The 12,196-nt window shown below is 55.1% G+C and overlaps 2 long non-coding RNA genes across 4 annotated transcripts in view; one reads left to right on the top strand and one right to left on the bottom strand.

Moving 5' to 3' along the window:
• LOC104867811 overlaps positions 1-5,455 on the bottom strand; it is a 20,720-nt gene extending 15,265 nt beyond the window's left edge. The window contains exons 1-4 of one of the 3 annotated variants that reach the window (XR_781864.2): positions 5,201-5,455; positions 4,786-4,893; positions 1,087-1,209; positions 829-912 (exon numbers count right to left, since the gene is read on the bottom strand). This is a non-coding gene — a long non-coding RNA (uncharacterized LOC104867811). Of the gene's footprint in view, positions 1-828; positions 913-1,086; positions 1,210-4,785; positions 4,894-5,200 lie in introns of those variants that run through there. The other 2 variants (XR_781863.1, XR_002025619.1) reach the window with 2 other exon arrangements.
• A 3,080-nt stretch (positions 5,456-8,535) lies between these two features.
• Positions 8,536-10,551, top strand: LOC104867812. The gene is made up of 3 exons (XR_781865.1): positions 8,536-8,610; positions 8,860-8,970; positions 9,761-10,551. It is a non-coding gene; the product is annotated as an uncharacterized LOC104867812 (long non-coding RNA).
• The last annotated feature ends 1,645 nt before the right edge of the window (positions 10,552-12,196 follow it).

Below are 12,196 nucleotides of genomic sequence, written 5' to 3'. Positions count from 1 at the left end.
TCCAGTCACATTGGTTGTCTGAGGCTCATTCCCTAGTAGATTTCTCAGGCAGGGCTCATGTGAATTATAGTCCCTGAGTTCTTATATATTTCTAAGTTTGTTGTCACTATACTGGAAGATCCATTTGGCAAAGAGTAAAATCCTTAGCTCACATATTCTTTTTTCAATACCTTAAATTAATGCTCATCAACTGCCTTTTTTTTTAAACAAATTTATTTCCAGTAACTTGCAAATTTCCATCTCTTTTAGCTATCCATATTTTCCTAGGTTTATTTTTTACTTAGCTTATTGTTGGATAGTTACACATTTTTTCTTTTTTGCGGGGGTTGAGACAGGGTCTCACTGTGTAGTTGAGACTGACCTGGAACTCACTATGTAGCCCAGGCTGGTCTTGAACTCATAGTAATCCTCCTGCCTCAGCCTCCCGAGTGCTAGGATTACAGGCATGCGCCACCATGCCTGGCTCGACTGCCTTTTTGCATAAAAAATCTTCTGAAAAAATGTCTGCTGCTAATCCAACTTCTTTTCTTTAGAGAAACATCAATAGAAATTTACACGCTGCTTAACATGGTAGCTCCTAGCTACCATATGTAACAGGAGCTGGATTTGTAACGTTAATTTTAATGTTCGCACGTAGTTTATGTGCGGTAGAGGTGGTAGAGAACTGTCCTTCTTGGCCCTTCCTCTTCGTCGAGGTTGTGAGAGGATGTCCGAGAGGAGTTACCAGAACAAAGACTGGGTCACAAATAAGGAGGGAGTGAGTATAGCTGGACGGATGAGCGAATGCCCTGGTAATGTGTGAACACTGCAAAACTGTCATGGTGACACTGGCAGGGTCTTGCATAATGACAACTTCTGTGGCTGCAGACATCCCTGGGAATTTTCTTCTTGGTTCTCCAGGAAATTGGACAGCTGTGTGACGTGTGAGGAGGACATTTCCAGTGTCAAAAATTATAACCAACTACAAAAATTTTTTTAAATCCAAGCAATAACTATCTCTGCTGTGTAAACATTCCAGGCAGGAAAATGACTTCTCCCAGCAACCCTGCCTGTAAAACCCAGGACCGTGCTCACTAGGCAGCTTACCTGGCTGCTTCCTGCACCATCTTCTGTGACTGTGGTATACACTGACACTCTTCAGGGTTGACCCAGGTCCATCCTTGCTTAGAACCATCAGTGCTGAAAGATTTCCCTCACCTGTGAACCCTACTGTGCCAAACAAAAAGGAAATATTCACCTGCTGGCAAAATCCCAAAATACCAAGCTCTGCTATCGGCCCTGTGCCTGTGCAGATGTTTTCATTTGCCCTTCATCAGGGGATGAAAAGCCAAAGATAAGCAGCAGCTGCCTCTGTGTTAGGTGACTCAGGCCCCCGAGAGGTGCCTAGCAATCCAGCCAACCTGTCCGCGTGCTGCCCCTGCTCCCAGACCCACCTACCTGTGAGTACCCCAAAGCACCTGTGGCCTGACAATCTCAGGCAGCCTCCGGTAGGTGTCTCTCCTCCAACCTGCCTCTTTATATCTGCTTTTGTGGAGGTTTGGGAATGTGCCACCTTCTTCTAGAAGTCTCCCTTGACCTTTCCGGCCAAGTCATATGTCCATAACACCCAGGGCCTGTCTCTGGCAAAGCTGCACAGAGCAGGGGTTAGGCCCGTAGATTTGGGGGTCAGACTCACCTGAGTCAAACCTTGGCTCTGCTACAGACTTGCTATATGAGCGTGGGCAGGTCTTTCTGCCCTAGTTCCACTTTATAGAATAAAGTTTATGATAACACCAACCTCCGAAGAGTTTCGTGACAATTAAGTGAGAGAAGGCCTGCGGGGCAATAGTGTAGCACTTGGCGTAAGAAGGTGCATTGGATGGGTGATTGCATGCTTTGTAAATTAGTATTTTAACACAGACGACTGTGATAAGCACGGTACTCATCTGTCTCCCAGATGCCCCACAGACTCAATTTTATTCCCAAATCCTAGAGAACAAAGAAAAGACTAAATACTTTGGCAAATACACCTTCCAACAGGCCACGGACCAAGGAATTTTAAGGGTCTGGGTGTGGTTCCATGGCAGAACACTTACCTGTAGTGCAGGAAGGCCTTGGTTCCATCCCCAGCACCACACACACACACACACACACATTAAATGGCAAATGATAACATTAAAATCTAACCTAGAGAAACTCAGAATTAATCACCAGATGCCTTGCCTCTTACCCACCCTAGCTCCTCAAGGCTGGCCTCCCAGCCCCCCATTCTGGAGCCTCCTTCTGTCCCCTGTCCCCGTCCCCTGTCCCAGCGTGAGGAGACGGGCGATGAGCAATCCAGGCCCCACTCTCTCGCTGTAGCATGGCACTCAGATCTACATGCAGAACTGGGGAAGTAAGCATCTTCATGGCCATTTTACAGATGGTAAAACTGAAGCCCACAGAGATCAAATCCCTGCACAGAGCCCCATTCAATAAGTGGAAGAACCTGGGTGTTATGCCAAATGCCTCAGAAGGCCAAGTCCAAGAGCCCCTTCCACTTGATCTGTACCAGGAGGCATTTGCCGAGGTAAGGCAGAGTGTGATGCCGCACGCCTGCCCCCAGGGGCGTAGTACAATGGGGAAAGGTCAGGTGCTCACCTGGAACCATCAGCACCGTGCAAAGGAAAATATGTACATTGGGTGCAAACAACAGAAACTCAGCTGTAGCTACCAGGGTGCTCAGAATCCACAGAAAGATGGGAGAACAAGGCTCAGGAAATGCACACGAATCCATTGAGTCCCCAGAGCAAATACAGAGCCCCGGGATCTTCCGGATAAGGTCCTCCGCGGTGGCTGGACACCACCACTGCTGGCACCTGCAGGCACTGCATGGGGAAATGCAACTGAACTCTGTTTCAAGTCTCTCACTTGTGTGTCTCCCTGGCAGCAGTGTCCCCTGCCCACATGCCCAGAAACAGGGCATGGACCATTGGCCCCCTTCAGCTTGTACAGAGGGTAGCGTATCTCCTGCTAGTGCTTACACAATGGGGCTTTACTTTCAAGTAAGCCCCCACACCGATGACAAATACCCAGGGCAGTGATTAAGAATTTAAAAACATGGATACAATGGCATGAGATCCAGACCTTTAAAGGAAGGAAGGACCCACAATGAGGGCTGGGAGAATTTTGGAAGAGGTGCCTCCTGACTTGGGCCTACAAGCGCACAGAAGATGAAGTTTCATTGGTAACATGCTACAGTGAGTAAACGGCAGTGTGGAGAGAGACAGGCCTTGCTGGAGGAGGCCGGTGCATCCCTGGGACTGTCTGACTGTGTAGAATGTGCCTGGCCATGGATATTGTGCCTCCCAGCAGGGACAGGGGAACCAGAACACTATGTTCCCCTCCTACTCCTTGCTTATCCTTTGGGCCAGGCCTCTGAGACAGTGAATGCACACATGCTCCCTTCTCTGGTAGTGGAGGAGCCCAAAGCCAAGGTCACCCTGCCTTCAAGGACCTGAGTTCTTGTAGGCCTGGTGCCAGCTCTTTGCCCTGATCCAGCGGGGATCTGTCCTCACCCAGTGGCCCTGCCGCGGGAGGGTGTGGTGGAGCAACCAGGGGAATGGAGCCCGTTAAGTCTTGTCCATGCACACAAGGTAAGCTCACATCCGGCCATTTCTGGAACGCTGCGGCCAAAATGCAGAAGGAACACGTCTGGGAGAACAATGGATATTGATTACTCTGGCAACTGCTGCAGGTGAGCTCAGGAGGCGGTTTGGTCTGGGGCTCAGGGTTGGCTCTTACTGGGACGTGTAGCAGTTAATCATCACACCGCTCCACCTGGGCCCCTGGGTGCCAATCAACACCCAGAGCCTGTGCCATCCCACCCACCTCTGCGCTGCTAGGAGTGACCAGTGCTAAGCCAAGGCCTAACACCGCCCTCCTGAGACAGGGACGGGGCCTGGACACTCCGGGCTTGGTCCTCCTGGCCTCCTTTATCCTGGACACACACCACTGAGAACTTCCTAGACCGGGCTGTGTTCATGCTGCATTTGTTGGATTCTCTGTCTAACACACATGCAAGGACAGGTCACCTCAGTGGACTGGGAAGCTGGTGACTTTGTGCATCTCCTTATTCTACTGACAACACATATGTATTTTTCAGGCCTCAGTGTGGGTATAGATAGGAGATAGCACACAGGCCTCAACCCGGGCACCCCACCTGCTTCCTGCCCAGGCTGCCAGTGGCTGTGCAATCCGGAGGCTCTGCCTGGGGCTCACCTGTTCACAACCCAAAGGACAGTAAGTGGGAACAGCTAGAAGGATTCTCTCCCTTTCACCCTCAGGTGATTTTGTGCAGCTTCTCGGAGTGGGACCAAGGGCTTTGCCTCCAGGACCATCCTGGCCTCTGTGCCCATCCTTCCTTCTACTCCTCTGCCCATGACTTCAGCTCCCTGAGGTCACTGTCCCTTAAAAGGTCTCACACAGAAGCCCAAGCCCGAGAAGTTCTGTGACCCATGAAGGGTGTTCTTCCCAGAAACCCCGGGATGGCCCGGCCATCTCAAACCTGGAGGGTGCCCTGCCTTCTCTACTCACGGGGCTTCCTTGGTTCCTTCCCTGTGCAGCAGAGCTGCCCCGCGGAACTGCGCCAGGGTGAAATGAAATACACAACACAGGGTGCACGTGCCTGACACCCAGAGTCAGCAACCACCACCACCTGAGGGCTGGGCAGCCCATGGTGGGAGAGGGAACCCTGTGCACCCAGATGCCCACCCGACATCCCCACCGCACCTCCCTCCTCCACAAGTCCCGAGACCCAGCACTCACAGACTTGGTGATACATGCCCAGAAGCAGGGCCAAGATTCCAGCAGGTGCTCAAGATCAACAAGCTTTGGGCTTCCTGGTTGAGGTCATGCAAGCACAACACGTTCTCTCTTTAAGGAAAGGGGGGAGAAACCCCAGATCTTAGCCCTTCTCCTTCTGTGACACTAACCCTGTCCAAACCTCTAACCTCAGTTTCCCCCTCGGAGGCCCTAGCCCATACACCCAAAATGGGGTTCCCTTCTCCTTCTGTGACACTAACCCTGTCCAAACCTCTAACCTCAGTTTCCCCCTCGGAGGCCCTAGCCCATACACCCAAAAAATGGGGTGCAGCTTGGAGGGTCTTCTCCATGCAACAGGCCCCACTTTGGCCCAAAGAGCTCTGAGGCCTACACTGTGTGCCCTGAGCCAGTGTCTGACCTGGGGTAGGTAGCAAACGGCCCCCAGGGACTTTGCTCTCACAGGACCCCTGCAGCACCCCCGCATTCGACTCCGGCTGCTCTGCAGTATCAAGAGTGTAAGAGGGCAGCACAGATGGAGGCTGGAGCCTGGAGCCGCTCTGGAGGCTGGCATGCATGGCCAGGGTCAGCCGCTGGCACTGCCCCTGGCCCGGAGGCCGAGGTGGCAGGCTTCCTGACACACCCCTTTCGAGCCATTGACCCATGAGGGTCCCTGAGTCAGCTACAAATTCTGCTCAGCCCACAAGGGCAGCTCCTGGATGGCCTCCCACTCCCTTCTCTCCCCTGGCTGCCCAGCACCTTCGAGGCCATGCATCTCTGTGGGACTTTGGAGTCCGTGCTACGGAGGCCCATTCTCAGTGGCTCAGTTCTCCCGCTGACCTGTCTTTCCAGCAGCGTGCCAAGGCCCAAGCTTGTGGCCTCTGGGAGTCTCAGGAAACCGATGCAGATCCCACGGCTCCAGCTCAAGCTGTGCTGGCTCCTTTCCAGGATTACCAGGCTCTCCGGAGAATGTGCTCCGAGGGCCCTTGCTGGTCCCTTTGCCCTTCCCTTGCCCACTATGTCCAGTTACCCAGAGGCTGTGTCACCCTCTCTCCCCATGGTCCCTGGCACAGCCTATTCCTGCTCATCGGGATGACCCTCTCTTCTCTAATGGCCCCTCCTCATCTTTCAAGACTCAGGCTGCATCTTTTTTTCTTTTTTTGCTGGGGGGTGGTGGTGGTACCAGGGATCAAACTCGGGACCTTGCACTCGCGAGGCAGGCGGCAGAACCGCTGAGCTAAATCCCTGGCTACTCAGGCTTCACCTTTAGGAGAACTTTGCAGATGAAGTTGCCTCCAGGCCAGGCTGAGTCCTTCTCTGGGTGCCTCAGCAGCAAGGCTCTTTTCTTTAACCCATCCTTTGCTTGCTTTTCTGATTCCATCCACTGTTTGGGCTCTTTAAAGACAACCCACTTCACTCCCTGCGTGCTTAGGAAAGTCTCAGAATGTAGTAGATCTCAAAACATGTGCATGGGACGGGGGGATGGGTGGATCAGGGGGTACATGTGTGAGTGGGCGGGCGGATGGATGGGTGGGTGGATGGAAAAGTAGCAAAATCTCCTGAAACTCCTTGTATCCTACGTAGTCAATGAATGGTCTTCTGTGGAGCTTAGAGGATGGGTGTCCTGCAGTGCATGGGTATGGGAGCCTGCTGCACGGGATGCCCCCGCTGCAGCACCGTCTCTCCATGATTCAGACACAGACACCTCCTGAAACAAGCAGCCCGGGAACAGGACGGAAGCCACTCTTGGCCCGTGACTGATGTCTCCGTCCAAAGGCAGACCTTCCTCAGAAAAACCACCAGCATCCAGAAGTGGCTCGGGCACATGGAAATGGAAGAGATGTAGCTGCACAGACTGAACAGTGCTGCTGATGGGGACACAGTTCCTCCTGGGCTGCAGTGCCACGGGCACTGCTGGCATGGGCACAGCAAGTATTTGCCTCAGTGGTCTCCCATCTGACTGATTACAACAGAAATATTCTTTTGTTAGATGTTACCATAAGTAAAAATGCATTTGCTTTGGATACTATGACAATTTCTTACGTTATCCTTATTGGACTCATGGTGACAGAATGGCTGCTGCCCCTCCAAAAATTCACAGTGACATTCCAGCCAGAAAAACAAGGGAAGGATGAGTGGCCAAAAGATTTGTTCCTGGCAAAACTTTGGCCTTCCCTGAGGACTTCTTCCCAAGTCCTGGTGTCCAGCGCTGTCATACGTCCACCCCTAAACAAAAAGGAGAGAGCACAGGAGAGACAACTAGTTCTAGTATCTGCAACAGACGAAGGGGAGGAGAGATAGCTGTAGGTGGAGGCTGGGCAAGCAACCCGCAATGTCTGTTACGGACAAGACGAGCTGTAACTTCCAGCGGAGTGGGGCAGGGCCTCGCACTGCTCTCTGGAAAGAAGAAGCTCTTAACCTTGCGTTTAGGGACACCGGGCCTCCCTCCGGGCCGCTTCCACATTTCGGCCATGGTTTTGTGTTGGTCTGGTTTAGTGCTTAGTGTTCCAGTCTTTCGATGTGTTTTGAGACAGGAGCTCACTGTGCAGTCCAGGCCAGCCTCGAACTCACTGTGTAGCCCAGGCTGGCCTTAAACTCTAGGTCCTCCCGGCTCAGCTGCCTGAGTGCTGGGGTCCCAGGCGCACACCCCCACGCCCTGCCCTGGCTCCGATTCGGAAGCCTTTCTTGGGGGTGCCTCACTTGGGCTCTCGGGTACGGTGCCGGGTGCTCACCTGCTCCTCCTGGGGACGTGGCGCACTCTGCCCTCTCAGGGCCACCCCAGGCCTCTCCCGGCCCTGCTGTCCTGCTCCCGCAGCCGGGTGGAGGTGTTGGAGGAGCCACAGTGATCTGGCAAAGGCATCAGGGGGGGAAGTGGCCCATACCCACGGGGAGCTGGGGGCGTTGGCACCCATGAGTGGTCGGGGCCTGGCAGGGTGTGGATGAAGTTGAGACCAGTGGATGAGACTGGTGAAACCATCTCTCCGTGCAGACCTTCTCAGAGCCTTCAGCGCACATTTCCCAAACTTACTTGCACTCTCTCCTGCAGTGCTGAGGCTGGCACTCACTCCCGCTCTTGGCCCGTGACTTGTACATTCCAGGCAAGTGCTCCAGTGCTAAGCCGCATCTCCATGTCCAGCCTGTAGTTCATTCATTCAGCCCACACCTAAGTCCTGAGTCGCACACTGGGCACGGGACAGAGTGGTGAGCTGGATGATATGGCCCTGCACTCGTGGAGCTCTCTGGACTGACGCAACTCCCCTCTCTCCTTCCCTTGCTCGGTGCTGGAGGTTAGCGTGCAGGGTGCACGTTAGGGGGCGCTCTGGGGCTCGGAGGGCCACATCGCTGCTCCTCCACATTGTCCCACCCTAGTCCTCCCACACACCAGGCGCGGCATCCTCGCGTGCCCCCTCCTGCAGTTTGGCCATTTGTTCAACCTTTTCAGGTAGGCTGGGCTGTAGCTCAGTGCAGGCACAGCATGGTGAGGCGCTGAGTTTGAATCCCAACACCACAAAGGAAAGAAAGCAAAACACCTTGCAGGCTTGGGTGAGGTTAGTCGTGTCAGCGCCTGCAGTCTTCCTGGAGGAGGTGACCCTTGATCTAAGTGGGGGAGGGGAGGGGAGGGGGAGCTACTGGGCCAAGGAGGGCACTGTGGAGGGTGGAGGCCTGCTGGAGCTGCTCCGGGAGGGCTGATGTGGTGAGAAAGCAGGCTGGACAGCGGACCGGTCCGGGTCCCTGAGGGCCCTGAGGAAGGGGTCCCATGGCTCCTCTTAGGGCTGGCGGAGCAGCTCCGCCGGATTAGTGCTTAGTCATGTCAATCGGCACTGCTCAGAGGTAAGGCCCACTGCCAGCCTGATTTTACAGAGGGGAAACTGAGGCACAGAGAGGCCTACAACCTGTCCTCAGCCACCCGGCTAGTGAGTGGCAGCAGGCTGTGTGGCTTCAGAACCCCTGCACCACCCACCCAGGAGCACCTCAGTCCTGCTGAACCGTGCGCTGCACCCTCTGTTGCCACCCAGGGGGCGACGCCAATGACCTAAAGCCTTCAAGCCTCCCAGCCCTCAGAGGCAGCTTGTCTTCCAGGGACGTGCAGCTGGCGGCAAGCCCTGGGACGGTGGCCTCCAGCCAGGGACATGGTTTGGCCCCAGAACATCACTGAGCGATTTGTGACTCCTTCGAACTGCTGAGAGGCAGGTAAGGAAAATGAGGAAGGACCAGTGCCAGTGACCCCAGGGATCTGGGAAAGCCCCCCATTCCTCCTAACCCCTGCCTGCGTGTCCACATTCTGCCCGTGCAGTGTACCACCCAGGTCCTAATCAGGGTGGAGGACCTGATGAAGCCAGTTCAGCCAATTCTGTTCACAAACCCCTTGGGCGCCCAGAGCCCACACCCTGGCTGCCCCCCTGGCCTCTCTTCCTCCTCAGCCTTGATAATTCTGTGTGCAGGGGTCTCCACGTCCCCTAGCGCTCCCTCCGCAGGAAGAGAATCAGCCTGCCCTGAGCACAGTCAGCCCAGGCTTGGTGGGCTTCCTGAGCTGTACCTACCTCTGAGCAGGGCTTTGGGCAGAGCCCTGGCCTAAGGTCTCCAGTGAGACCCAGAGATGTTTCCCAGGCATCTGCATTCACTAGGTGCTGCCTTACTGGCTCGTCTCCCTGGCGGCCTTGGCAAACAGGGACAGAAGGCTTCCCTGAGCCATCGCAAGACAGCCAGCCCCTCACCCACCCACCAACCAAGGTCCTCACTGCATATAGGGGCTTCCTTGCAACTTCGGGAGATAATAGCCCAGAAGCTGAGGGCCTTAGAGGCCAGCAGATGACTAGGCCAGGCTTACATGGGGGCCTTGGAAGGCTGCTATGTGCAAAGCCCCTCCATTCCACCTGGAACTCCTACAACCTGCAAGGGACGGGCTGAGGCCTAGCGCCTTCCTGAGCTCACATACCAGCCGCGGGGGGTGTGAGCCCAGTTACGAATAATCCACATCTAGGTGCATCGAGAGCATGGGAAGGTGAGGGGGACAGTGCCAGGTGGCTGGAACAAGACACACAACACGAGGAGGTGACACAGAGAGCACGGCCCAGGGAGAAGAGGTGACTCATCAGGACACACTGTGGGTTACAAAACAGAGCAGGCTGCTGCCAGCCGCGTGCTCACAATTACCTTTTTCGCTTCCTTCCCTGCCCTTCCACTCCCTGTTCCCTGCCTGCTGAGAACATTCTGTTCTTGTTGAACCTCTCAATGAACAGGGAAACTTCTTCTTCTCTGGCAGACTGAGGGCTTCGGCTGCCTGGGATCATCAGTTCCGGGCTGGGACCGCACACAGGACCCAAGTGGGCCGGACTAAAGGGCACACCTGAGCCACCTCGCAGCCGGGGCTCTCGGTCAAGCTCAACCCTGGGCTTAGTCCCAGGCCTCCATAAGCGGCGCTGCCAGCTCTGCAGATTGGTGTCCCTGAGCCCTCGGGCACAGCCTGGCCCTCCACCTCACTGGCTACCCCAGCCCAGCTGCCCGGCGCCGACACCATGAGTTGCTCGCTAGGCAGTGGCAACTGCCCATGGGGTGGGATCTCAGTGCCCTTGTTGGGAGGAAAAACGGAAACGCTGTGAGGTGAAAGGGCTTGTGGCTACCGCTTACTCTGAAACTCCCTTGAATCAATTTATTAAGGGTTGGGGAAGGAGGGAGAGGGAGAAAGCCAATGCGGTAAAATATTAACATTTTAAGGAGGCTGAGTGACTCATACTGGAAATTTTTCGTGCTACCTTTAAAACTTTTCTGTAAGTTTGAACTTATTTCTAAGGGCTGGAGTGTGGCTCAGTGGGTGTGTGTGAACCCCTGTGTTCAATCCCAACACCAAAGGTGTGGAGGAGGGTGGGAGGGAGATAGAAAAGAGGAAGAAAGGTAGAAAGAAAGAAAAGACAAGTCTTCTAGAATAAAAGTTGCAGAAAATGGGATGGGGCATGAGTTCCAAGGCCACACCGCCCTCAAGCCTCAGGTGCAGGAAGCTCACCCAGACTCTACGCAGGGGTGTGGGGCCCTCCCTCCTCCTACCGTTTCCGCGGCTGCTTCCCAAGGAGACACTGGGCATGTGAGGATGGGGACAGATCTTATCCAAGGACTGCTCTCTCCTGAGCTGTGCCCAGATTCCCCAGGGCGAGCTGGGGCTGGGCTGCAGGGGACCCTATGCATACTGCTCCTCCTGGGACCCTGCACTCGGACCTCTGCTTGGATCCCCGAGGCCAGGCCTTCCCAGTGCCCTGACCCACTGCTCGCCCTCCCAGGAACTGGGCAGCCCCACCCCTCCCTCCAGGGGATTAGAGAGGAACAGTTGAGGGCAGAGGGACAGAGACCCACCAGGTGGGTCGCAGCCATCAGGACCTCTTGTTTGGCCTGAGAAAGGAGCTGCGGGGTAATGGGGGGCGAAGGAGAGGCCCCATCTTATCATCTGTCCCTCCGATGAGCACCTTCCTGTGTGATGCCACAATGCAAACGAAGCCCACATCCTTGGGGCCCAGGTCCCAGCCCTCACTGCGGCTCTGTGCTGTTCCTGGTCTGCTGTGGCCTTATGACAGCATAAGTCAGGGCGCACAGCGACAGTGAAGGTGAAGGGGTCCTGAGAGGTGAGGGCCACAGCATCTCTGCTCAGTACCTGTAGGGAAGTATTCCTGCGAGCCACAGGGTCACACCCTGTGTGGGCCAAGACCTGCCTGGGAGTCGTAAAGGGAGCATGGAGCCAGACTGCAAAGTCCCTAAGGACGGACACAGGCCGAGCACAACAGAAGCAGCGAGGCCCATGTGGGTCGGGCCTCATGACCAGCCCCTCTTCACACCCCAGAGTTTGAAAGGCAGGGCTGAAGATCCCTATGCTCTAATCCTGCCACGGGAGACCAATGCCTCCTCCTGACTCGGGAGCATGCAAAAGACTTTGACTCTCAGGATCCCAAGATGTTTCTTTTTCCTTTGGTGGTAAGGAGGATGGAACTAGGGCCTCGCGCCTTCTGGGCAAGCGCTCCACCACTGAGCCATGAGTGTACTGTATACTCCCAGCCCCAGTTCCAAGGATGTTAAGAAGCCTGTGTGCCAGGAAATGGGTGAATACCGAATATGTGCTTTTCAATACCACTGCAGGCTTTGGTGCTGTACGAAAGAATCTTTCATCCTCTTGAAGAGGCCACCTATGTTCTTTTATTTATGGCACCGGGACGAACCTGGGACCCTGTGCACACCAGGCAAGCCCTTGTCCGCAGAGCCAAGTCCCAGCCCCATGGTTCCCCTGCGGAGGCCATCACAGCTCTCCTGCTGTGTCCAGGCCTGGGCCAGGGCTGGAGCGCCTGAGGCCAAGTGACTCAGATGCTGGCCCAGGGGCTCCTGCTGGGGCTGTGAGAACTGAGGACAATGTGGTACCTCCAAAGTGCCTAGTTGGAAG

Source organism: Fukomys damarensis, unplaced genomic scaffold (genome assembly GCF_012274545.1).
Source record: "Fukomys damarensis isolate Sample0158 unplaced genomic scaffold, DMR_v1.0_HiC HiC_scaffold_29, whole genome shotgun sequence".
NCBI classification, from domain to species: Eukaryota; Metazoa; Chordata; class Mammalia; order Rodentia; family Bathyergidae; genus Fukomys; species Fukomys damarensis.
Note: the sequence above shows the minus strand (reverse complement) of the source record. Positions and strands in the feature narration are given on the sequence as shown.